Here is a 24,901-nt window from a genome sequence, read left to right on the forward strand (position 1 = left end):
AGATGAATTCATAGAGCGTAGGTCCATCAATGCCTATTAGCCAAGGTGGGTAGGGGTGCAAAACAATGCTCTGAAGTGTCCCTAGCTTTTTTCCCCAAAAAATCTGGGCATGGGCAACGAGGGATGGATTATTTGAAGGTTACTTGTTCTTTTAGTTCCTTCTGCACATCTGGAGTTGGCCACTGTCAGAAGACAGGATACTGAGCTGGATGAACACCTGGTTTGACCCAGTATGGCCATGCTTCTGTTTCAGAACTGCCTTCCAAAGGGAGCAGTGAGGGCAAAAAAAACCTAACCAGCTTCAAAATTAAGCTTAAGGGACTGCCCACAATGACTCTCAGCTGATCTGTGACTGCTAGCAACAAATATGTCCAATGGGTGGTGATGGCCCAGTCGATACGGAGGGCTCGGAGTTACTACAGAGAATTTTTTCCAAAATGTCTGGCTGGTGGGTCTTACCCACATGCTCAAGGTCCAACTGATCACCATATTTGGGGCTAGGAAAGAATTTTCCCCTGGTTTAGATTGTCAGAGACCTTCAGGTTTTTTGCCTTCCTCTGCAGCATGGGATACAGGACACTTGCAGGATTAAACTAGTGTAAGTGGTTGTTTCTCTGTAACTCGAAGCTTTTTCCATCATGGTTTATGGATGTCAGTAATTCATCCAGAGATTAAAGGTCTATTAAACAAGTGGTTAGTTAAAGTTCTATGATCTGCTATGTGTAAGAGTTCAGACCGAATGACCATGGTGGTCCCTTCTAGCCTTTAAAGTCTGATTCTAGATAGTCTGTATGAGATTTTAGTGGTGAAGAGCTCATCATTTGTGTTTTCACTTGCACATCACCAGTAAGAGCTGTACTCCTCCCGTGGCAAGGAGAGACGCTCCCATGATTTTTGTGCAAAAAAGGGACTTTTTCCACTTTAACTGGCAAGTGTAGATATGCCCACAAAGAGGTAAAAAAAATCCATCTACAACATGTATATCTTAGACTATCAAAGCTAATCAATATCAAGGCAGAAACTTGGTCATCATCGTTTCAATGACAAGTAATTTTTCCTCTTAAGTGTTTTGATATTTTGAGCAGACATACACTGAGTCACATTTTGCTCTCAGCTAAACCCATGTAATCCCACTGATGTTTTTTGGGGGGGTCAAGTGAAGCTAAAAATTGACTCAGTGTATTTAACTCTCAATAGGCTCAATGATTTTCTTTGTATTAGTCACTGCCATATTCACAGTATCACCCTCCCAACCATGAAATTCAGGATAAAAACAGCAGACTGTCTCCTTCTGGGCAACAAGAAATAGAGATATTTAGATATGGGCTTTTACTGTAAATTCTAACTTGGGCTGCTTCTCTTTCTCTTCTTTCCCATTTAGCTCTCCTCTCCCAATGCCTGAGGAATGAGTTACAGGAACATCTCATTCTTGTTGGTCAATAGCTTCCTCAGGCAGGCAGGCACCCTCTCTTGACACTAGAACTGTGGCAATGTCCTCCTGCATAGCTCCCAACAAAAGCCAGTGCCTTCAAAGCACACGATGAATGAAACACCGGTTTGATAGAACTTTGACAGAAAATCAGAAGATTAATACTACAGAATCAACTTCTATGGTCTTCACTGCTGGCTCCAGGACAGCTTTGTCAATATATAGTTCAGTCTTAACACATATGTAAAACATGCATTGATCTTTAGAAAACACGTATGCTCTATTTTTAAAATCTCTATAAAGATCACATTTCCATTTACCTTCCACTATGAACTTTAGCTGACCTCTGGTGATATATAATGATATTTACACATCCCCTGTATCTTGTCCTATTATAGTCATCTAAACTTTTAGAATTCCAGACATGCTATTTGAAGCAATTCAGATCAGCATCTGTCATTTGATGGATACAGATACAGTAAAACCTTCTCTATGCAAAAAAAAACCAAACTCAAAATCTGACTATAAGGGCTATCCCAAAAGAGGGGGAGTCCATACACAGCTACACAGATTTGGGGATTTTGTCTTTCCTTCCCCATCTAAGTTTTGTTTTATAAAGATGTAATGAAGCTTGAACAGGACAGGAAATGTTTCATTTCACATCAGACAAAATGTTCATTCAACCCAAAATGAAAAACTTTTCTCCCCCCCCCCTTTCAGTATGGTCAACGAACCAAAAAATCAGTTATTTGCACAGCTGTATGAGGCACTTCAAGGGAAGGGCATAGAGCAGACAAAGCCATGGCTATATATGATCATGGAGTTGACCCCTCTCACATAAGTGAAAGAGCGAATACACTGCATCCCTTAAAGAGGTGTACTGGTGCACACATACTCCTTGAGGCATTCAGTGTCTGTGAGGCAGAGTACCTCAGGTGTTCTCACTGGGCTGGTGTACCTCCAAACCATCCCTCCACCCCCCAATGGAAAAGTGAAGTCCTTAGTGTTTACTGTGCTGGCTAAATATCACATAGCACAGGAGTGGGCAAGAGGCAGCTATCAGGCCACATCCAGCCCGTCATGTCGCTGGATCTGGCCCGCAGCTGCCTCACTGGGATCCTTAATTACAGCACAGCTGCAGCTGCTTTAAATGTGGCTGCTCTATGCTGGGAGCAAGAAGGGAGGCTTTGTGCTTTGTCCCGCCCCTCAGCAAAATCTTGCCGCTCCCATTGGCCAGTTTGTGGCCAATAGGAGCTGAGACATTTTGGTGTCAGCAGGGGCAGCCAGTGAAGCCTTTTCTCTCCCTCCCTGACCCTGTCCGAAGCAGAGCTATGTGGAGCAGCTTGAGACTGCAGCCTTCAGGTTACTGCAGGGTGGCTGGCTGGGAGCAGCCTAGGAAAGCGCCTCCCAGCCAGAGCTCTGCCTCTGGCATCCACCCCTTCTTCCCCCATCCAACTACCTGCCCCCAGGCCACCACCCAAACTCTCTGTATCCCTTTCCCGCAGGTCACAATTTCCTCCCAGACCCAGCACCCCCCCCCCCTCCCCAGGCTAGAATCTTCTCCAGCACCCACACTACCTCCTCTGCCCCAGGTCACCACCCAAACCCTTTGCACCCCCTTCACATAGGTCACAACTCCCTCCCAGACCCTGCATCCCTCCTAGAACCCCTCCTCTAGGCCAGAATCCTCTCCTGCACCCATACACCTTTCTGGACTCTGCACCCCAAGCCTCTGCCCCAGATCATAACCCTCTCCTTCACCCAAACTCCCTCTCAGACTCCACACCCCCTCCTGCACCACAGTCCCCTACCCCAAGCTCCCGTCTGCACCCAACCTCTGTCCCAGACCCCACACCCTCTCAGTAGAAATGCAGCCCTTGACCACTTGCCAAAATCTTGTTGTGGCCCCCAGTTAAAAATTATTGCCCACCCCTGACGTAGCAGTAAGTTCTGAGCAAGCACCTGGGTATGATAACATTTCATTTTCATCATTATCTTATTGCACCTCTTATTTCAACATATAACATTTGCGTGAAATGTACCAAATAAATCCCACCATATAGTATTACAGTTGTACAAGAACAGGAACAGTTTATTCAATTTATCTAAAACACTTTGTTCCGTACTGTATGTCTTTAAGTTCCAGCAACGTCTTACTCACTGAGATCCCAGCTCTTAAAAATAATAATGTACACATGTTTCCTACTTGGATTTATCATGAAGAGTAGGAAACTCTAAAGAGACAGCAAGTAAGGAGAGCAGGAGAGAAAAAAACCCAGCTGCAACCTGGAATCTTGCTATATATCCAGACAAAAGGCAGCCAGCTTGTAAAAACATTCAGGCAGTATAATGACCCCCGGTTGACATCAGGATATGACATCTAGAGGTAAGTTACTGAGCAAGTATCAGAGTGGATCAAAGAAGATGAGTATGCAGACAGCCGATTATGTACACACAGCATACATGGACTAATGCTGTGCACAAAGCTGATAAAGTAGGCCTGGGTATATTAAGATACCTAACATATGGTATGGTGTTTGGATAATTAACACAGTTTTCAGTTAAAAATCTAATGTTGCACTTTCTGCGCAGGTGCAAAAGCTACATAACCAAGTGGTAGTCCCTGAATTGGGTTCTCAGTTACCCTCCTCGGGTATATCTTCACTATGGGCTGGATTGACCAGGCAGAGGTTGATCCAGTGGGGGTCAATTTAACACACAATAAATTGACCACTGATCCCTTTCCCGTTGACTCCGGTACTTTGCCTCAATGAGAAGCACAAGAGGAGTCGATGGGAAAGCGTCTCCAGTCAATACACCACAATGAAGACGCTCCATTGATTTCAGCTCCATTACTCATGTTGAAGTTGCATAACTCAGGTCGATCTGCTGCAGCAGTGTAGATCAGCCCTGCAGCAGTACTCCCAGACCATTCTGAAACAGCAGGCTCAGGGCTCAGGCTCACAGGTAAGTTATAAGAGCTGCTCTGACACGCACCTAAAAAATTAGTTTTCTGGGCAACAATCTCCCAGTTATTAAATGTCATTTCCAAGAGCAGAGCCTTTGGCTTGAGTTATAAATAGAAAAGCCAATCCATTACAGCACACATAGGCTGAAGTGGGCATTTTAATCATTCAATTACAGTTGAATGTCACATCCTGTTAGACTGATGACCTCTCCACACTCGTGAAGATAAATGTGTTATGTTAACTTGAATTAGTGGATATTTGATATATGCATAATGAGCCAAGTCACAAACTCCTCGCTTAGTTTTTCCTCAATCCTTACTCGGGCAAAATTTCCACTAAAGTCCAGGGTCATTTAACCAAGTAAATGCCTCAGGCTTGACTCATTTCTTGCACTAGAGGGCAAAGGCAGTGTTTAGTGCAAAGTTCTTGACTGAAAACAGGTGCTTTCAAAGGACATCATCATGGTAGTCTTAAAAAAATAATTTGTAATCAACAGTGTTACCCCTTTAAAGCTCAAAGATAAACAGTAAGTGGCAGGTGAGCATGAGGGAAAGCTTTGCCTCTGTTACAATGTGAATAAAGGACAAACCTAAGTAGTATTAGAACTTTCTGATGCTGCACATGCATTCTAATCCCTTTTCCATCAGCCCAGCAGGGGCTGTGATAATATTTGCTGCGCACATCTACACTTTCTAATATTAAATCCAAAATATTTCCTTTCACCATTATTTTATATAGGTGAGATGCACATACAACCTTTGCCCAGGTTCATTAGTTGTTAAAAACACTAAAGAAGTAAGTGCGTATGTGTGAAAGAGATACATACAACATTTATTGATATAAAACCGTGGTCCCCAACCCGGGCGCGGCGCTTGCCAGGGGGCGCCTTCCCCGGGCGCGCGGCTATGGGGGGGCCCTGGCCCCGCGGCTATGGGGGGGCCCCGCCCCCGGGCGGGCAAGTGTCCCCGCCCCCTGGCGCCCGGCGGGCGAACGGCCACGCCCCCTGGCGCCCGCCAACCTGAAAAGGTTGGGGACCACTGATATAAAACATGAATTCACATTTTGATTTAAAAGGCCTCCCTCCAACATTGTTGGTAGAAAATGTACAGGTTTTTGACCAACTCTAATGTTTTTCAATACAAAAAATCTACATTAGAAGATGGTTGTTTAAATTGCAAAGAATTAAGTTGCTTGTGGAAACTTAATTCGGAATGCTTATATGTATGTCTTGTGATTTTCTTTATTTACATGCTCATTTAGTTTTAATTTCCCCCTTCAAAACCCCAGCCTCATTCAATACACAGGCTGGATGTTGAACAAGGGGGTTTAGTAACAAGCCACAGTGTTGGCTCTAGGAAACTTGCATTATTTGTTGCAGATGTTGGACAGTTTTGAATAGTTATGAACTAGAGATGCTTGAAAATTTTCCATCCCAACTGTTTTTCAACTGAAAATTGGGGTTTTGAAGGAAGAATGTTTTTCAGTGAGTGCTTTCGGTGTGCTGGGTTCCCCAGATGACCTATATGAAAAAAAATGCCGTCAGCAGGAGAGGACACCAGAGTGCATCACTGACCATGTAGTCTGGCCAGGTGCCCTGGTCCATGGAGGAGAAGGCACCATGTTGACTTTTAGAATCAACATTTTCATGAATGGGTTTGGGCAATGAATTCAGGGTTTGATTTTTCAATTAAAAGTGAACATTTTCCATGGCAAGAGGAAAAAAAATCTGTGAGCTCTACTAGGAACAGCATAGCAAATCTTTGCAATGTAACTCACAAAAGCAGAGATTTTATCACGGGTCTTGTTATATCTCACAGTATGTCTACACTGCAGAGATCGAAGCTGCCACTGTCAAGCTTCCAGGGTTCAAATAAGTAGGTCTAGTGAAGACATGCTAATTTTAAGTGAAAGAGGCACTCCAGTTGATGTTTCCACGAGGAGTAAGGGAAGTTGAAAGGAGAGTGTTTTTCCTTCAACTTCCTACAATGTGGACTGTGCCAAAAGTAGAGTACTTTGACTTCAGCTACACAGTTAACATAGCTGAAATTGCGTATCTTAATTCAACCTTATTCCGTAGTGTAGACGTACCCTCATATTTTACATAATGCGCCAGTACTTAGCGATACAGGTTTATGTGAGAATCTGTTTTTAATAGTAAGTTTCTAGCTTTAATGACTACAGATAAAAGCTTGAAAATATTCTCTGAGAACCCTAAGCACTCAGAAAGATGATAGTTAATAACCCCCACCCATCCCCACTACACACACACTCACTCTTTCTCTCTTTTTTAATCTAATGGTTTTGAAGACACACAGGTGATTTTTTTTTTTGCGCACTATACTAGCTTTTGAACATTAGGAATTGGCAGGTACTGAACAGAACTAGAGAAGATGATGCAGTAAAATAATAATTTGGTTGTGCAAGATACTGAGTTTCACCTGAAAGGAACTGAATTGTATCACTCTGAGAGCCCCAGTGCTCTTAAGGAGGATGAAAGTCTCAAGGGAACAGAGCATTCAATGGGAGCAGAGGGAAACCATCCCGTAGTTGGGACCCTCCTCCCAGAGCATGTTGCGGTATCCTCTCGCACTGAGGATACCTCTGAGGGGGAGGGAATGACAGTTAGGAAGAGGCAGGTGTTAGTAGTGGGTGATTCAATCGTTAGAAACATAGATAGTTGGGTTTTTGATGACCGGGAGAACTGTATGGTCACTTGCCTGGCTGGTGCGAAGGTTGAGGATCTCTCGAGGCATCTAGATAGACTTATGTGTAGTACTGGGGAGGAGCCAGTGGTCGTGGTACATGTAGGTACCAATGACATAGGGAAGGGTAGGAGAGATGTCCTGGAGGCCAAATTTAGGCTGCTAGGAAAGAGACTGAGATCCAGGACCTCTATGGTGGCATTCTCAGAAATGCTTCCAGTTCCATGTGCAGGGCCAGGTAGGCAGGCAGAGCTTCAGAGTCTCAATGCGTGGATGAGACGATGGTGTAGGGAAGAGGGGTTTAGATTTATTAGGAACTGGGGACATTTTTGGGAGAGGGGGAGCCTATACAGGAAGGATGGGCTCCACCTAAACCAGGGTGGAACCAGACTGCTGGCACTAAACATTAAAAAGACCGTAGAGCAGTTTTTAAACTAAGAGATAGGGGAAAGCCGATTGGTGCGGAGATGCACGTAAATCGGAGGGAGACTTCTCTTAGAGGAAAATCTATTGATAAAGATTTTCTAGGCTGTAGTCAGAAAGAGAGGAGGGGAGAGGGCAAACCATGGGACAGAGCAGACAAACAACCGCATATAAATGAATCCATTGCATCAGGGAAGGGCACACAAATAAGCAGTGGCAAATTTTTAAAGTGCTTCTACACAAATGCTAGGAGTCTGACTAATAAGATGGGTGAACTAGAGTACCTCATATTAAATGAGGACATTGACATAATAGGCATCACCAAAACCTGGTGGAATGAGGAAAATCTGTGGGACACAATCATACCGGGATATAAAATATATAGAAAGGATAGAGCAGGCCGGGTGGGTGGTGGAGTGGCACTGTATGTAAAAGATAGTGTAGAATCAAATAAAATAAAAATATTAAGTGAATCAACATGTTCCATAGAATCGCTATGGATAGTAATTCCATGCTCCAATAATAAGAAATTAGCAATAGGGATATATTACCGACCACCTGACCAGGACAGTGATACTGACATTGAAATACTGAGGGAGATTAGAGAGGCTACCAAAATAGAGAACTCTATAATAATGGGGGATTTTAATTACCCCCATATTGACTGGATACATGTCACCTCAGGAAGAGAAGCGGAGATAAAATTTCTCAATGGCTTAAATGACTGCTTCTTGGAGCAGCTGGTGCAGGAACCCACAAGGGAACAGGCAATTCTCGACTTAGTTCTGAGTGGAGAGCAGGATCAGGTCCAGGAAATAACCGTTACAGGACCGCTTGGGAATAGTGACCATAATATAATAACATTCAACATTCCTGTGGTGGGAAGAACACCTCAGCAATCCAGCACCCTGGCATTTAAATTCAAAAAGGGGAATTACACAAAAATGAGGAGGTTAGTTAAACAGAAATTAAAAGGCAAAGTGACTAGAGCCAAATCCCTGAAAGCTGCATGGAAACTTTTCAAAGACACCATAATAGAGGCCCAACTTAAATGTATACCCCAAATTAAAAAACATAGCAAGAGACCTAAAAAAAGTGTCACCATGGCTTAACCACCATGTAAAAGAAGCAGTGAGGGACAAAAAGGTATCTTTTAAGAAGTGGAAGTCCAATCCTAGTGAGATAAATAGAAAGGAACATAAATACTGTCAAATCAAGTGTAAAAATGCAATAAGAAAAGCAAAAAAAGATTTTGAGGAACATCTAGCCAAAAACTCAAAAAGGAATAACAAAATGTTTTTTAAGTACATTAGAATCAGGAAGCCTGCTAAAAAACCTATGGGTCCCCTAGATGATCAAGCTATAAAAGGAGCAATCAAGGACGATAAAGCCATTGCAGATAAACTAAATGATTTCTTTGCTGCGGTCTTCATGGCTGAGGATGTTGGGGAGATTCCTGAATCTGCACCATCCTTTGTGGGTGATGAATCTGAGGAACTGTCCGGGATTGAAGTGTCATTAGAGGAGGTTTTGGAACAAATAGAAAAACTTAATGTTAATAAATCTCCGGGACCGGATGGCATTCATCCAAGGGTTCTAAAAGAACTCAAATGGGAAATTGCTGAGCTATTATCTGTGGTTTGTAACATATCCTTTAAATCTGCTTCCGTACCTAATGACTGGAAGGTAGCCAACGTGACACCAATATTTAAAAAGGGCTCTAGAGGCGATCCTGGCAATTACAGACCGGTAAGTCTAATTTCAGTACCGGGCAAATTAGTAGAAACAACAGTGAAGAATAAAATTGTGAAGCATGTAAAAGAACATAATTTGTTGGACAAAAGTCAACATGGTTTCTGTAAAGGGAAATCCTGTCTTACTAATCTATTAGAGTTCTTTGAAGGAGTTAACAAACATGCGGATAAGGGGGATCCAGTAGATATAGTATACTTAGACTTTCAGAAAGCCTTTGACAAGGTCCCTCACCAAAGTCTCTTGTGTAAATTACATGGCCATGGGATAAGAGGGAAGGTCCTTTCTTGGATTGAGAACTGGCTAAAAGACAGGAAACAAAGGGTAGGAATAAATGGTAAATTTTCAGATTGGAGTGGGGTAACTAGTGGTGTCCCCAAGGGTCAGTCCTGGGACCAATCCTTTTCAACGTATTCATAAATGATCTGGAGAAAGGGGTAAACAGTGTGGTGGTAAAGTTTGCAGATGATACCAAACTATTTAGGATAGTCAAGACAGAAGCAGACTGTGAGGGACGCCAAGAAGATCTCGCCAAACTGAGTGATTGGGCAACAAAATGGCAAATGAAATTTAATGTGGATAAGTGTAAAGTAATGCACATCGGGAAAAATAACCCCAACTATACGTACAGTATGATGGGGGCAAATTTGGCTACGACAAATCAGGAAAGAGATCTTGGAATTATCGTGGACAGTTCTCTGAAAACTTCCACTCAGTGTGCAGCGGCGGTCAAAAAGGCAAATAGGATGCTAGGAATTATTAGGAAAGGGATTGAAAATAAGACCCAGAATATTTTACTGCCCTTGTATAAAACTACGTTACGCCCACATCTTGAATACTGTGTACAGATGTGGTCTCCTCACCTCAAAAAAGATATTTTGGCCTTAGAAAGGGTTCAGAAAAGGGCGACTAAAACGATTAGGGGTTTGGAACGGGTCCCATATGAGGAGAGGTTAAAACGACTGGGACTTTTCAGTTTAGAAAAGAGGAGACTGAGGGGGGATATGATAGAGGTCTATAAAATCATGAGTGGTGTAGAGAGGGCCGATACAGAAAAGTTATTTATTAGTTCCCTAAATAGAAGAACTAGAGGACACCAAATGAAATTAATGGGTAGCAGGTTTAAAACTAAAAAAAGAAAGTTCTTCTTTACACAGCGTGTAGTCAACCTGTGGAACTCCTTGCCAGAGGAGGCTGTGAAGGCTAGGACTATAATAGAGTTTAAAGAGAAGCTAGAGAATTTCATGGAGGTTAGGTCCATAAAAGGCCAGGGGATAAAATGGTGTCCTTGGCCTCTGTTTGTCAGAGGCTGGAGAGAGTTGGCAGAAGACAAATCGCTTGATTGTGTCTTCGGTCCACCCTCTCTGGGGCACCTGGTGCTGGCCACTGTCGGCAGACAGGATACTGGGCTGGAAGGACCTTTGGTCTGACCCAGTACGGCCATTCTTATGTTCTTATGTTCCCCATTCCCACTGCAGTTAGGATCTGAAAAACTGCAGACATTTTTCATTATTATTTAATTTTGATGTCGATTCCACCTCATCTGATGTGTTTTCAAGTCTAACACTCTTCAATATCATATAATTATTAAAAACATCCAACGATGTCTTTATCTGCATTTCATTTATTAAATCTAATAATAACAATAGTGCATAAAGCCTTTTGGTGCCTGTTATTAATGCAGCAGCTCTGTTGACCTGATTATCATTCTTATCTGTATTACCAGGCTGTAATATTAAGCTTCTACAATGTACTATGTAAATTGTGCTAATAGGTGCTGTTATTAGGTTTATGAGTACAGAAATGTAATATCCCCCTCCCCCCCCCGTTGGATGAGCACCATGTCTTTCAAATTCTCCCTTAAAAAGTGCAAAAGGAAACATTTTCAAGGGGTTCTGCCCAATTAGACCAGTTCTTAAAAGGTTTGTTTCATATTTTTAAGGAAGGTATTTTTAATCAAGTATAAATTGTAATGTTTTCAGAACATTTTGAATCATTTGAAAGAAAAATACACTGTTTTCACTTCAGTCTTGTGCTGTGTGATGAGCTTATGAGCTAACGTGTTGCTAGTAAACTCAAGGGAGGTATTGTCTCTCAGTCTGTTTTTAAAGAACTTAGTACAATGGGCCACGGACGCTGATTGAGGTCCTTCACTGCTACTGGTGTAAATACAATGACAACAGTACATAAGAACTAAACAGTGAAACAGATCAGTCTAAGGTAAGTGCAATGCCCACACAACTGGAATAAATAGTAAAAGTAAATCCATTTTGAAAATCTTTCATTGGAAATGCTTTTTCTGTTTTTGGTAATGAGCAAAACTAATAAAAATAATGGGCAAGATTCTGTTACCTTTACTCACATTGATGGGTTCCTTTCTCTGCCAGAGGTCCCAAAGATTTCTCCGGGTCAAGTCAAGGGCTGAGGTTTTTTTCAAGCCGAGTGGTAATAATATGTAATTTTTATCTGGATTGTACTTCAGTGAGGATGATAAAAATAATAACGATATCCAGCTTTATATAGTGTTTTCCCTCAGTAGTTCTCAAAGTAGTTACAAAGGAGGTCGGGATCATTATCCCTAGTGTACAGATGAGGAAACTAAGGCTCAGAGAGAGAGCCAGTGACATGCCCAGTTGGCTAGCGGCAAAGGACCCATTTTTGCTCTGAGTTACATAAGTCATCAATATATTAATTCACCAGGATTAAGGCTTTCAACTCACCTTGTTGAGTAATTATAAGTAGGTGGATTGTTTACATTTTTCTATATGTTTAGAGGAAGTGAAAAATACTCTTAAATTAAACTCTAAATAAACACTTCCAACCCTATGGAAAGCAAATGTAATACAGTATGGTCTTTACTAACATATTTTAATGCCCTTCCATGGCAAAATGGATACTCTTATTTGTAAGTGATTCTTTAGAAATGAACAAATGTTTTCCTCAAATTCTGCAGCTAGTTAGAGCTGAATTTCCATCAGCTGATAAAGTAGGATGGAGCAAGTAGGGGGTATTGTTTTTCACTTCTGACACAGCCACCTCTTGTAACTAAGCTGCACTCTACAGCTCAAACAAAAGATTTTCAAAAGATGAATGGACTTTATTATATGCTTTACAACTCATGGAGATCAGGGATGGTATGCTTTTTCTTATTTTTTTAGACCATCATTGAATACACTTTTTAAGGAAAGAGTTAGAATGGCGATCATTCATCACTACAAAGGATTTAGTCCTTCAGAAAGAGGCATTCACAGTAGGCAATGTTGTTTGAATTTGATAATTAGTTATGGTCCTTCAAAAACTGAGAAGCGAGATCAGTGTAACAATACTAAAGGGTTAAAACAATGAACCAAAATAAGGAGTCATCGGTATAATGAGCGAATATTTATTTAAGTTGTGTTCTCCCAGGGCATGATTAGCAGAAGCCGAACAATATGTAAGAGAAAAAAAGAAGAAAATCTTGCATTCCCAATGTACACAAAACTCATGCTCATTTTAGTGGGAGTTTCAGGTAAGCCAGGAAAGCAGGATTGGGCCATATTTTATTTAAATTGGTGAATCTCATTAATAGCAGGGATAAAGAACAAAACTGCCATAATCTCTACTTTCAGATGTGCCTAATAACCCAACCCTAGGCTTAATTCTACATTTTGTTACACCAGCTTCATGACCAGCAAAGTCAGTAAAACTCCATAGGTGTAAAACTCCTGTAACAGAAAATTAGATCTCAGTTTTGTCTATCACTTCACAGTAACATAGAGGGCCTGCTCCTACAATGCTAAAAGCAATGATTTAACTCAAATTTCAAAGGATCTGGGCCCTTAACCTTCAAACACCTGCCTATGTAGGAAAATTAATCACAAAAGTTAGGGACTCAACGTTATTTCATGCCCAACTATTCTCAAATTCCAAACTGCTTCATATACTTGCAGTCTATGCTCTAGTCTGGATGTAAGGCCCCACTGTCTCTATATGTATGCAGTCTCTAGAAGCTGGGATTTCCATGGCAGCTATACAAGTAGGAAAGTAGAAGAGATCAGAGTTTCTCAAAAGATTTCCCATACTTCTTGGATTCAGTCATCTATGTATAATCAGGAGAACAGTCTCTCTTGCAGTATTTTGCTGCTTCTGTTTGAAACCAAGAAGAGGCATGTGCAAAGCTATAGAAAGGTTAACTAAATATACAACAAACTGAATCTTTCTGAATGTTACAAAAGAAAACCAACAAAACCCCACAAAACACCCATTACCTGCTTTGGGGTCAATATAGTTTAAAATTCTGGTACGAAAGTTTAGGTTATTTCTTAATTGCTCAATATCCGTGCTGCAGATATTTCCTTTGTAAAAGCAGCTAGTTAATGTCAAACATCTACAGTTCAGCATTTACAGATTAGGAGTTTATTGCAGCAGCTGTAATCTTCACGCATTTCAAGAGAAATATATTAGGAGATACTTTACATGTATTTTCCTGTGTTCGCATAAAGGCTTGCATTTTGCCCAATAACATGTAAGACCAGGGCATAAATTACCTAGCAACGTTCTGAATCAATAAGACCTAAGGGAAAAACAAAGTTGAAACTTCTAAATCTGAAATCTTAGTCGAGTTGTGAACGTGTCTTCTAGGACCAGTTCTTCCTTCAAGAGAACAAAAATACAGGAGGATTGGTAACAGAAGATGGAGTTTTTTGCCACAAGACCAGGCCCTTTTCACTGAACAGCATATGGAAGTCTCAAGCCACAACTGTCTGATGGTTGCTTGGTGTCTTACATAAAGTGAGCTGGTGAATCGCAGTCAAGTTCCAAGTAGATATAAGAAATAGCCTGGACCCACTAGGCTCAGGTCTGAATTTCAGAGGCTGAATGTTCCTGTCCATTTAGGGCAGGTTTATGATTGTTCCTTGATCCAAAGTTGCTCTAAGCTGGTATAATTAGACAGGAAGGATTCCCACAGAATGGGGCCCCTAGTGTATGAGAAAAAGGACGAAGGCAAAGCACCTCTATACCCCTGAAATCTTTGGCCACTGTAATGATCCTTGGGGTCCATTGGCAGCTGGCACAGGTCAGGATGTTCTAATTGGTTCCAGGAGATGGGTATGACCTTGCGGGGTTTGAAGCCCATCTCTAAATCTGAGCCTTCCTGAAGTTCATGGTATTTCAGTTCAGGACCTTGCAAAGACTGGTTTGAGGGACAAACTCTGACCCGAGTTTTCAGTTTAGTCCCCTCTCTCTCAGATTATGAGCCATAATACTGAACACAAAAGCCACTATGACAAACACAAGCTGGCAGTTTCAGCAGCGAGTCCAAGGCTTCCATTGGTAGGAAGACAGCACTAGCCTTTCACCCATACAAAGGATCCCTCCAAGGCTAGAAGCAGTTTCCTTATGGGGCATCTTGCTCTGGCATGTTTCATAGAGTATGTGTGTTCTGTATGGTGACCTCATGCTCCAGGGCTGACAGTTCAGCAGCTGTCACTGCCGCTAATTGCATATATGATTGAGGATTTGATTGTGCTTTGGCCATTGAAATCCACACCAAAGTTGAGGCCGTTGATGACATCTAAACATGCTTGATAGTTACTCAGAATGATGGCCTGGATTCAGCCAAGTATTTAATTTAATTAGGCAGCTCCGATATGAACATATAATACCATTTAAACCAGAGCATCTGGGGAAATCAAGTAGAGTTTGTAATAGATCATTTAAAAACACCTAGTACTGTAATTAAACTTCCATAAATATGTTTCAACAATTTATTATGATGTTATTAAGGTACAATAAGAATCTAACTAAATGTGTGTAACATCCTTTACAAGTCAATGAGACAACTCAAAGTTAAGTGCATATGGTCTAGTCCCTTGCTTAATCAAAGTCTGCCACACTATACTGTCTAAATCCTGCCTATCTGATGGTGCAGCTGTTTGGATGAAATAAGGGTGATGGTAATTAATGCTGATTCATCCAAACATTTGGGGCAATCCCTTCCATTAAGATTCCTAAATATCCATTTAATTTAGATTGTTATGGTACCTTAATAATGTGTTTAAAAATAATCTGCTATAAACTCTACTTGATTATCTCAAATGTTCTGGTTTAAATGTTATTATGTTTTCATATAGGAGCTGACTATTTAAATTATACATACACCTATTTGAGATCTGTGACTAAACCCATGTCTACACCACAGATTTCTGTTAGCATAGCTGTCAGTCAGTAGTGCTAAGAGCTGAAATCCCTGTCAGACACAGCTGTCCCAGCAAGAAGTCCCTACTGTTGATGCAGCAGTACTGGCAAAGCTCTGCTTTTACTGGTACAGCTTGTTCTGTTCATGCAAGAGAAGGGGGACATCTTGCTGGGATAGCTCTGTCCACTCTGGGAGTGTTTTGCTAGGATAGTATACCCATATTCCTATGCTAGTTTAATGCTCTGCGTATAGACATGGTGCAATTCAACTTTTGTTATTATTTATTATTTGTATTAAAGCAATTTATGTGGGACCACTCATGCTTAAATGCTTTGATGGACTGGACTAAAGTGCTTGGAACTTAGGAGAACAAAAGCTTTAATTTTCTTTTTGCCTGTATCTCCTTTCAAGTCATTCTCTGATGAATGGTGTGGCCAGAGTTCCCCTCCTGAGTTCTAAATTGTGTCCTAAACACATGAGCACTGGCAGTTTGATTGTGGGGCCTCACAGGACACTTTCTCAGCCTTTGCCTTTTATTTCCCTAGTTTGTGACTCTGTTGGTGAATGAACAGACAAAACCTAGGCGTGGCCTGAAGGATGAAATAATGGAATGACAATGCAAATCCACCTCTTTCACTCCATTTCTCATTCTCTATGTTTTTCAGTTAGATGGATCATCTATTTCCTTTTCTATGGCCTGTCCACGTGGCCTTGAACTTGCATTAAGAGATCGGCAAATTTCAGGCAAGTAGCAAAACCCAGCTTTTTTCAACCCTTATTTGCTCAAATGACTGTGATAAATTTCTCACTATATTGGAGAATGGGCTAACATTTTTCCCTGTGTGTGGAAGTGGAAGTGAAACGCATACATACACAGAACGTTCAGATACCATCGAAAAGAAAACTAAAAGGTAAACGTTTTGGGAGGATTCTGTGCTCTAAATCCATCAATGACTGAACATCATCTATATTTGACTCTTTATTTCTGTGTCTTGCACATTGACTGTTTCACTTATCTTTTCTACAGTTTGCTCCCTTGTAAACAGATCAGAAGCAACCAAGTTAGAACAAAGTCTGCAGAGCAGATCATTGCAATGTATTGGGACTGAGAGGGTAGGCCGTCATTCTAACTCCCACAGCTGGTTCCAAGAAAGAATCAGGGAAATGTGAGAACATTTAAATTTCCCACGTTTAATATACAAAGCTAACCTTGCTAATAGCCCAGCTATAGGCTAGAGTCTCTCCTGTGCATATTGTTTGTATTATAATACAAATTAAAACATTTTTAAATCAAAACAAACAAAAATAGAAATAAAATTATTTCAAAATGAAAAAATGACAAAGCTTCATTCAGAAGTGACAGAATGGGATGTTTTGATGTTTTCAGAACTCTACCCCTCCCTTCCTATCTTCTTCCAAGACAGAATTCCAGCAAAATCAAACCAATTTCATGAAGTGATTCAATTTTTACAAAACTGCACATTCTGTGGGACTATGGGTCCCTGAAAGTTTCTCTGACCAGCTTTACCTAACATGTCTAATGGGGAGAGCAGGATACTAGAGGCACATCTACACAGCAGGGCTAAACTCGAAATAAGCTATGCAACTTGAGCGACGTCAATTGCGTAGCGTAAGTCGAAATAGTTTTTTGATTTTTGGCGTTGTCTGCACAGCAGTTATTTCAAGAGAGAGCACTCTTCCCTTGACTTCCCTTACTCCTCGCACAATGAGGGTTACAGGAGTCAGAATAAGCAGTTCTCTAGCTCAACATTATTTCAACATTATGTTGAAATAACTGCGTATGTGTAGACACAGACTATGTTATTTTGGAATAGCGTCCGTTATTATGTCTACACAACAGCGTTATTTCATAGCCCAAGAGATGAGATTGCTGCCTTTTAATTCCAGGTCTTCCATTGACTTATTGGGTGATCTTGGGTACATCACTGCAATTTTTATTCCTTGGTTTCCCCATCAGCAAAGTGAGCAGAACAACTTCTGTCCCTCAGAGGAATGTGACAATGAATTGCTGTCAGTAAAGCTCTTCAAACTTCTCTGACGAATGGTCTGACAGTACCAGATAACTGAAAAGGATAATAGTAATATTATATAGAAGGTTACATTCCACCACATGGGACTCTTAAGAGAGACATCACGAACAGTTTAGGGATAAGCTTTCTTATCATGTAAAATCAGTACTATTTTTTTCTCTCTTTTGAGATGAGTAAAGTGTCTAGATGGAAGATTTTAGAAAACGGTACTAGTCTATTTTATTTTTCATTGGTTCTGTGCTGCATTAATCACTGGAGGGTCTGTGGCATTATGGTTTTCTTAGCAACACGAGGAACATCTGTCATAGGCTTTGTTCTCACATCCGCTCCTCAGGTGGAGAAGTGCGTGCAATGGGGCATTTTGTTTTGAAAGATGGTTTGTTCTCATTACTGTATACAACTACTACAATGAACTCTCATGTCTGAATAATCTCGGAAGAGATGAGGAGGCACAGAGTCACGGCAGGAAGGAGACTGACTAGTACCTCTTCGAATGCAATGTATTAGGTCTGTTATTTATAACCTGAAATGTATTTTTCATCTTCTTCTTGAAACAGGTTGAACTAACCACAAGCAGCTTAGCAAGGGACAATCGACTGTGTCTTTCTTTAGATAGCACTAAGCAATGACATAGCCACAGCATGAATCAGTACGCTCATTCCTTGGCTCTCTTTTGTACTGCTTCTGCTGCCTGCTGTTTCTAGTCATTACAATGGCTGCTTGCAACAGTGAAAGGTGAGTCATAATCGGTGATAATAAAAAGTAGGGTATATTTTTAAGTCTAGAACTAAGGAACTGATGAGGAATAAATTTGTCCTCAGCCTTGTCTCTTTCCCACAAAGGATGCATCTTATTGAGGGCATAAGTAGGTGTAACTCTGCAGAAGTCAAGGAATTGCACTTGTTTATGCCAGCAGTGAATGTGATCACAAATTGTTCCAACCTTCCTTACATCTGTGGATTCCTCCTTAGATCCCATTGATACTTCGACCCCTGCTCCCTTTCCACGCATGTCCTCCCAGAAACTGTTGCAAACTGACTCACCCACCCCCTGCTCCTGGCTCTCGTTTCTATTTATACATCTCCCTGCACCCGCTCACCAGATGGTTCTCTCCTAGCCCTCAATCTACACTTGGCCCAACTTCCTGTATTAGTTCCCCACTCTACTGAGTAGGATGGCTGGCTGCGGACTTATTTCAGACACGTGTCCCAACCCTCGTAAAAGCTCCCTAGTCCCACTGCATAGCACTGGAATTTAACACGAAAACCAGCCAGTTTCCAGCCAGCATCTAGAATTAGGATGAAACAGAAGCCACAAATTAAAATGAACACCGTTATGGTTTGAGGTTTAAAGTGCAAATAACTTCTTTATTCCCCTGGGCGTCTTGGCCTGTAATGTTTTCAGTCTTGTTTAAGTGCACAGTTTGTTGGGAATATATTTTTATTTCCTTTTGCTCTTTCTGACCACAAATATACATCTGGCCAAGAAAGAAGGTACACCTGTCAATAGAGTGTGGTTCAGGGAGCACTAGCATAAACCAATTTGATATAATTAATGCAGATGAAAATAGGAAATACTGTTATACTCAGTAATTCAAGCTGGAAGCCAAAATGTGAAACTTACCATGAGAATTGTGACTTTTTTGGAATTTCTCAGTTGGATGAAACCAGAACAAAGAACCCTCAAAAATCTCAACAAAGGACCTGATTTCCAGCCTATGAAGTCTTAGCTCCAAGAGTTATATGATAGCATGAGTATCTTAACTTTCATTCAAAATAAGAGTACATCTTCTGCTTGCGGGTTTGTAGAGATAAGTTGAAAAAGTGACCAGATGTATCCTGAAGGGTCAAAAGCCAGAAGGTGAACAAAAAGAACCTAAAATGTCTCTTTTTAAACAAATACATCCTAATGGTTTATAAGCCAATGTTGATTTGGGATGGATTCTGACTCATAATTTTTGAAAGCTTGGGATTAGCAATACTGAGCTCTACAAATAAGAACAGAACAGAGTCAGACTGTCAAACATTTTGCAGTTCATCTGTCACGAATAATATAACGCCATGTAGTGACAGCATGAAGCCAAACAAACAAAAATCAAGATACTATCTGGTCATAAAACCCATCTGCATAAGTATTTATAAACTGACCATATGACTGTGATATGTAGAGTATTCAGGTGTTAATGCTCTAATTTATTTTTGAAAGAGATGCAGTTGGAACACTGGAAGAGAAGTTTTGTAGGGTTTCACAGAAGGGGATACACAAATACTGTAATAAGGAATTTCTGGGAGGATTCAACTCAGTTTAATACTTTGAACGATATTAACTGAGCATTCAGTAGCTCCAAAAAAATTGAAGAACTGGGGTGAGCTAATCCAGGAAAGCCATCAACCATAGGGGAGCTAATTTCCTCTCTCATTGTCCTTCCTCCCATGTCAGAAAAAAATCGCAAGAGATTTTACTTATTGCTGACACATACCCTACATCATTTCACATTTTCTTGGCACTTCTCATTGGTGTTCCAAACAGGCATAAGCAGGAGCAAAAGTGAGGCCCGGAAAGATGAAAATAAAAAGCAAGGTGAGAAATCAAATGCTCAAAGAAGAAAGGAAGATATCAAAGAATAGTGTGTGGTCAGAATTGTCATGATTCCCATAAGTTTGCAGGGCTGTGCGAAGAGACTGTGCAACTGGAGTCCTCGGAAGAGGATTATTTAAAGGACCAGATCCACCAGTGTTGTATATTTGGGTAGCTGCATTTACTTTATCAAAGCTATCCCAGCTGAGTACCTGGCCCTTTATTGGTTAAGTTCCAATACTGTGTGATAAACACTGCAAAAACAAAGTGAAAGACCACCAGCTGTGGACCATGAACCTACAATCACTACATCTCAGAGACAGTGAGATTCTGCAGGCCATGTGTGACAGCAGGAGTTCTCAAGCTTTTTCTTTCTGAGGACCCCAACTTGCTATGAAAACACCATGGCTCCTCTGTCACAACTGTTTTTCTGCATATAAAAGTCAGGGTTGGCATTAGGGCAGGGCTACTCAACTTTGGAAGCCCTGGGGGCCACAATGATACTCACAGCACATGCAGAGGGCTGCAACTTAAGTGTGGCTGCATATACATGCAAAAATACATGCAAATAGCTCATTTCACACTGATGGGCATGAATAGAATGATTAAGCCTTAAGACATGGCACCGGACCCAAACGTGGCCAGCGTGAGCCAGTCAGCACCTCTCAAGCGCAGCCCACAAGGCTAAGCAGCCAGCACTTCCCACAATGCCCCACTGCTCCTGGTACCTCCTCCCTGGGGGCTAGAATCACCAACAGGCTGTACCTGTCTGTTGCAGCCAACCCGTCTGCTTGCGTCTTTCAATGCTCACCCAGCCTGGGAGATGCCTCGCCTTTGTGGAGCATGTTCCCAGTGGAGCCCATGTTCAAAGGATTCCACCTATGGGCCATGTGTTGAGTCCTGCGTAAACCCAAACTGCACTGTGGGCCACAAACAAATGGTCTGGGGGCCACATGTTGAATAGCCCTGCATTAGGGCAATTGCCTGAGTCCCCATGCTACAAGGTCCTCTGTGAAGCTACATTCCTTAAGCATCAGCCCCAAGAGGTGGGAGTTAGAGCCCTGGGCTCCAGCCCCATGCAGTGGGGCTTTAGCTTTTTGCCCTGGGCCCTGGTGAGTCTGACAGTGGCCATACTTGGTGACTCCCGTGAACCTGATTATAACCCCTCCAGGGGGTCCTGAGCCACTGGGTTGAGAACCACTGTACTATAGCACACAGAGTGGAGTGAATCAGTAAAGACATGGAAGTTCCATAAGGTAATGAGGGCTCGCAGGATCAGACCAAACTCTTGAGCTACATTTGAGAAACTATTGAGAAAAATGAAAGAAAAGGCCAAAAATACTGGAGAAACAGGTGAGAAGGAAGAAAGAACTTAAGAAATATGTGCCTGGTCTGAATAGATGGGTGAGGAATAAAGCATAGAACTGACACCAATTATTTTCTCTCTCACACTGGTGTAAATCAGGTGTAACTCCACTGAGATATAGAAGTAGCAAAAGCGAGCCCGTGTCTCTTCTCCTTGCCTTCTAGGAATGGTATAATAAAAACTGAACTAAATGATTATTGAAGATCACTGTATTTCCATTATTATTTTTTTTACAGATTCTGCTCCCCAGCAACTTAGCAGTCACCAAAGTCTTTCAAGAAATTATATAGGAAGGAAGAATCGAGAGCTGCAAATATGCTCTTCACTTTCCTAGATCTCATTCCCATCTCCTTTCATTTTTCAGCATCATGTGGCACATGTAAATCCATCTGACAACACATGGCTATCCAGGTGAAGTTTGTAGAAGTAGGTTTTAAATTCCCTTTACATTTTCTTGCTAGAAAGCCAGCATTACAGATTCTCAGTGTGTTTATCCTGTTTATTAAAAGCCTGCCCTTTACATTTTATAGCTTTTAAAATGGCATGCCACTGAAATGGCTGCCTGCAGCTTGCAATGCTGCATGTCCCGGATCTGCTATAACATAATTCTCATGGGTAATTACATTCTGCCTACTTGATATTCCCTGTCAAGTTTCAACTCCAGAAGCTATTCCTTGCTTATTTGCAGGTTCTTCTATGTTATCCCAGCACTTCATTTGCATTAATTAATTTATCCTCACAATATTCCTGTGTTACGGGGCCAGATTTCAAAAGCGGAAGGCCAGATTTTTCACTGATTTTTGACACCCACAGGTGGAAGGGGGGAGCAATTTTTCATAAGAGCTCACCTCTCATTAGGCATGTAAATAAAGATCAGGTTCCCAGCCCTCAGGATCACCCATTGTGACCCTTATGGCCAGATTTTCCAAAGAGCATCCAATGTGCTAAACTCTTTGCAAACCTGTCCTCTTATTTGTTGGCTGAATGGGAGCTGAGTTCTTGGTGAAATCCAGCAGCACTGATTGTGGGAGGTGAGTTCTTTTAAGAATCTGGACACATGTGGTAGGGATTATTCCCATTCTGCAGAGGCAAACAAAAAGACAGGTGAAGGCCCTGATGCAGTACTTAAGCACATGCTTAACTTTATGCATCTGAGCTAGCAGGGATTGGAACAGAGCTTAGCCTTTCTGATCCCCAGTCTATTGCCTCCATCCAAAAATCATCCTTTTTTCTCATCCTTAAAATCTTCCCTGGAGGAGAGTTGGCTCATAATGGTGTCCATGTGCTACCCCACAGCCAGGTACATTCCAGTGTCTGAGAGGTGAGCAGAAGCAAATGAGCAGCCTGTGAAGCACTTGGGTTCATATTTGTTTTAGCTCCTCAGTTAGAGCTGTTGTATGCAGTCATAGGGCTGTGGCCACAGTTTACGGCACACAGGACAAGATGGAAATGCCTGGACTACGATACAGGTACTTCCAGGATAGCTGAAATGCTGGGAGACTGGGAGGCAGGAAGCCTCGCTAATTATCAGTGTTTCTTTTCCTGGGCCCTAAGGTCAAGTCAGTCCTAGGTGCAAACAGTTTTCTTCTGCTGATAGAAGCCCTGTATTGACCACAAGGCTCCCAGTTTGTCTCTCCCCACTACAATTGTATGTGCTACCTACATAGGGTGGAACAAATTCATCTTTGTGTAATTCCACTGAGGAGCAAGTCCATGTCCCAAAGGAGAAGTCCTAGTCTCACTGAAGTAAATAGCAAATCTCCTATTGACTTCCGTGGGGCTAGGCAATTATTGAAAATGAGGGACTATAACTGGTTGTGTGTGGCTGGCTACCACTAGGTCGTTAGAAGCCAAAACTCATTCTCAAAAGCTTGACTGTTCCACGACCCTTCCTTGCCCAGAAAATACAGACAAAGAAAATGGTGAAAGCACTTGTATTGGAGCCCCAAACAGAGTGAATATGGGCCAGATTTTTTTCAAAATCATATGCAGCTATTCGGTGCCTTTGTTTTTAGGGGCCCAACTTGAGACACCGAGGGACAGATCTGCAGAGGTGCTGTGTACCCACAGCTCCACCTGAAGCAAATGGGAGCCAGGGTGCTCATCACTTCTGAAATCAGGCCCCAAGTATCTCAGACTGGGCTCAGAACTGTAATGCTAGTGAAAGCCTGAATTGAGAGAATCATCCTCTCCCACTAGCAGGGTTTCCTGTAAGCTGAGCACATAGGCAGCCACCCAGGAGAGATTCCAATGCCACCCAGCTAATTAGCTGAGCACTCACAGCCAGCAACATGTCTTTCTACTGCACATCCACACATGCTTAGGAGCACAAAACAAAATACATTCCATCCATGCATGGAAAAAATTAAAGGGAACATTGTTCATTAGCTCTACCTACCTGATGTATAAACAATTCCTAATCCTGTTCTTCCTTCCACACGGTATTTTCAACTTAAAAAAAAAAACCCTCCCATTTGGCCTTGTTAATGTGACAGATTGGAATGTGCAAGAGGTTCTGTAGAGTAGCTCCTTTCTGATGAAACATTTATAAGGTGCAGCATGGCTTCAAAAAGCAAGGCTTAAAGCGAAGCCTTTTAAAAAAAAACGCACACACACATACAAGCAAACACTCCACTTTGAATTTCAAGCAGCAAAAACCCAGTAATCCACTCCTCTTTCAAAAACAACCCCAAAGAAAAGAACAAAATGAAAAGCACAACTACCTAGATCAGACAGCTATGGTGAACTAGTTTTACCTATGAAAGCTTGTGATTCTATATATATTTTGTTAGTCTCTAAGGTGCCAACAGGACTATTTGTTGTTTTTAATCCTTTCAGTGAGTTGTTTGTAAAATATCTAGGGCGTGGGAAAACACATACAGATAGATGTCCTCGTTTCAATTAAATATTATGACTTACGTCCTGATACATGACAGGCTTAACTTTAAGTACGTGAGTAATTCCACTGAAGTCAATGCCCTCAAAAAGTCAGTGAGACTAGCCATGTGTTGTGTACCTAAGGTGATAACTCACAGAAAATGACATAAAAAGATCACAGACAAGACCATGACTGGGTAGAATACTTAAAGTGTTCAGAAAAAAAATGTAAAACTGGAGTAAGAATAGGGACATGGGGCTGTTATTTCTGGTTTTCCCTGGCCTCTCATGGCCCTTTACTCCCATAGTATGCAATGCAGTGGTATCCTCGCAACTGTTGGATTTTAAGTAATATTCTGCACTTATAAGACATTACCTGTATTGGTATCTAAGCACTTTGCAAAGATGGCAAGATATAATTATTCCCATTTTATAGCTGGGAAAACTGAGTCAGGTTAAATTACTTGCTCAATGCCACAAGCAGATTTGGAAAGAAAACCCAAGAAAGTCCTGGACTCTGTTAGGTAGCTCTCCCTCCCATTTACCAACCCTCTAAAATTCTAAGCTTGTCAGGCCC

General features: G+C 41.5%; 1 protein-coding gene and 1 long non-coding RNA gene across 3 annotated transcripts in view; one reads left to right on the plus strand and one right to left on the minus strand.

Moving 5' to 3' along the window:
• Positions 1 to 16,197, plus strand: part of LOC142818349 (uncharacterized) — a 159,763-nt gene extending 143,566 nt beyond the window's left edge. Inside the window, exon 4 of the long non-coding RNA XR_012895815.1 lies at positions 16,119 to 16,197. This is a non-coding gene — a long non-coding RNA (uncharacterized LOC142818349). The remainder of the gene's footprint in view (positions 1 to 16,118) is intronic.
• RERG (RAS like estrogen regulated growth inhibitor) overlaps positions 1 to 24,901 on the minus strand; it is a 120,962-nt gene that overhangs the window by 61,893 nt on the left and 34,168 nt on the right. The window lies entirely within an intron of this gene.

This window comes from Pelodiscus sinensis, chromosome 1 (genome assembly GCF_052426305.1).
Source record: "Pelodiscus sinensis isolate ZL-2025 chromosome 1, ASM5242630v1, whole genome shotgun sequence".
Taxonomy (NCBI): domain Eukaryota; kingdom Metazoa; phylum Chordata; order Testudines; family Trionychidae; genus Pelodiscus; species Pelodiscus sinensis.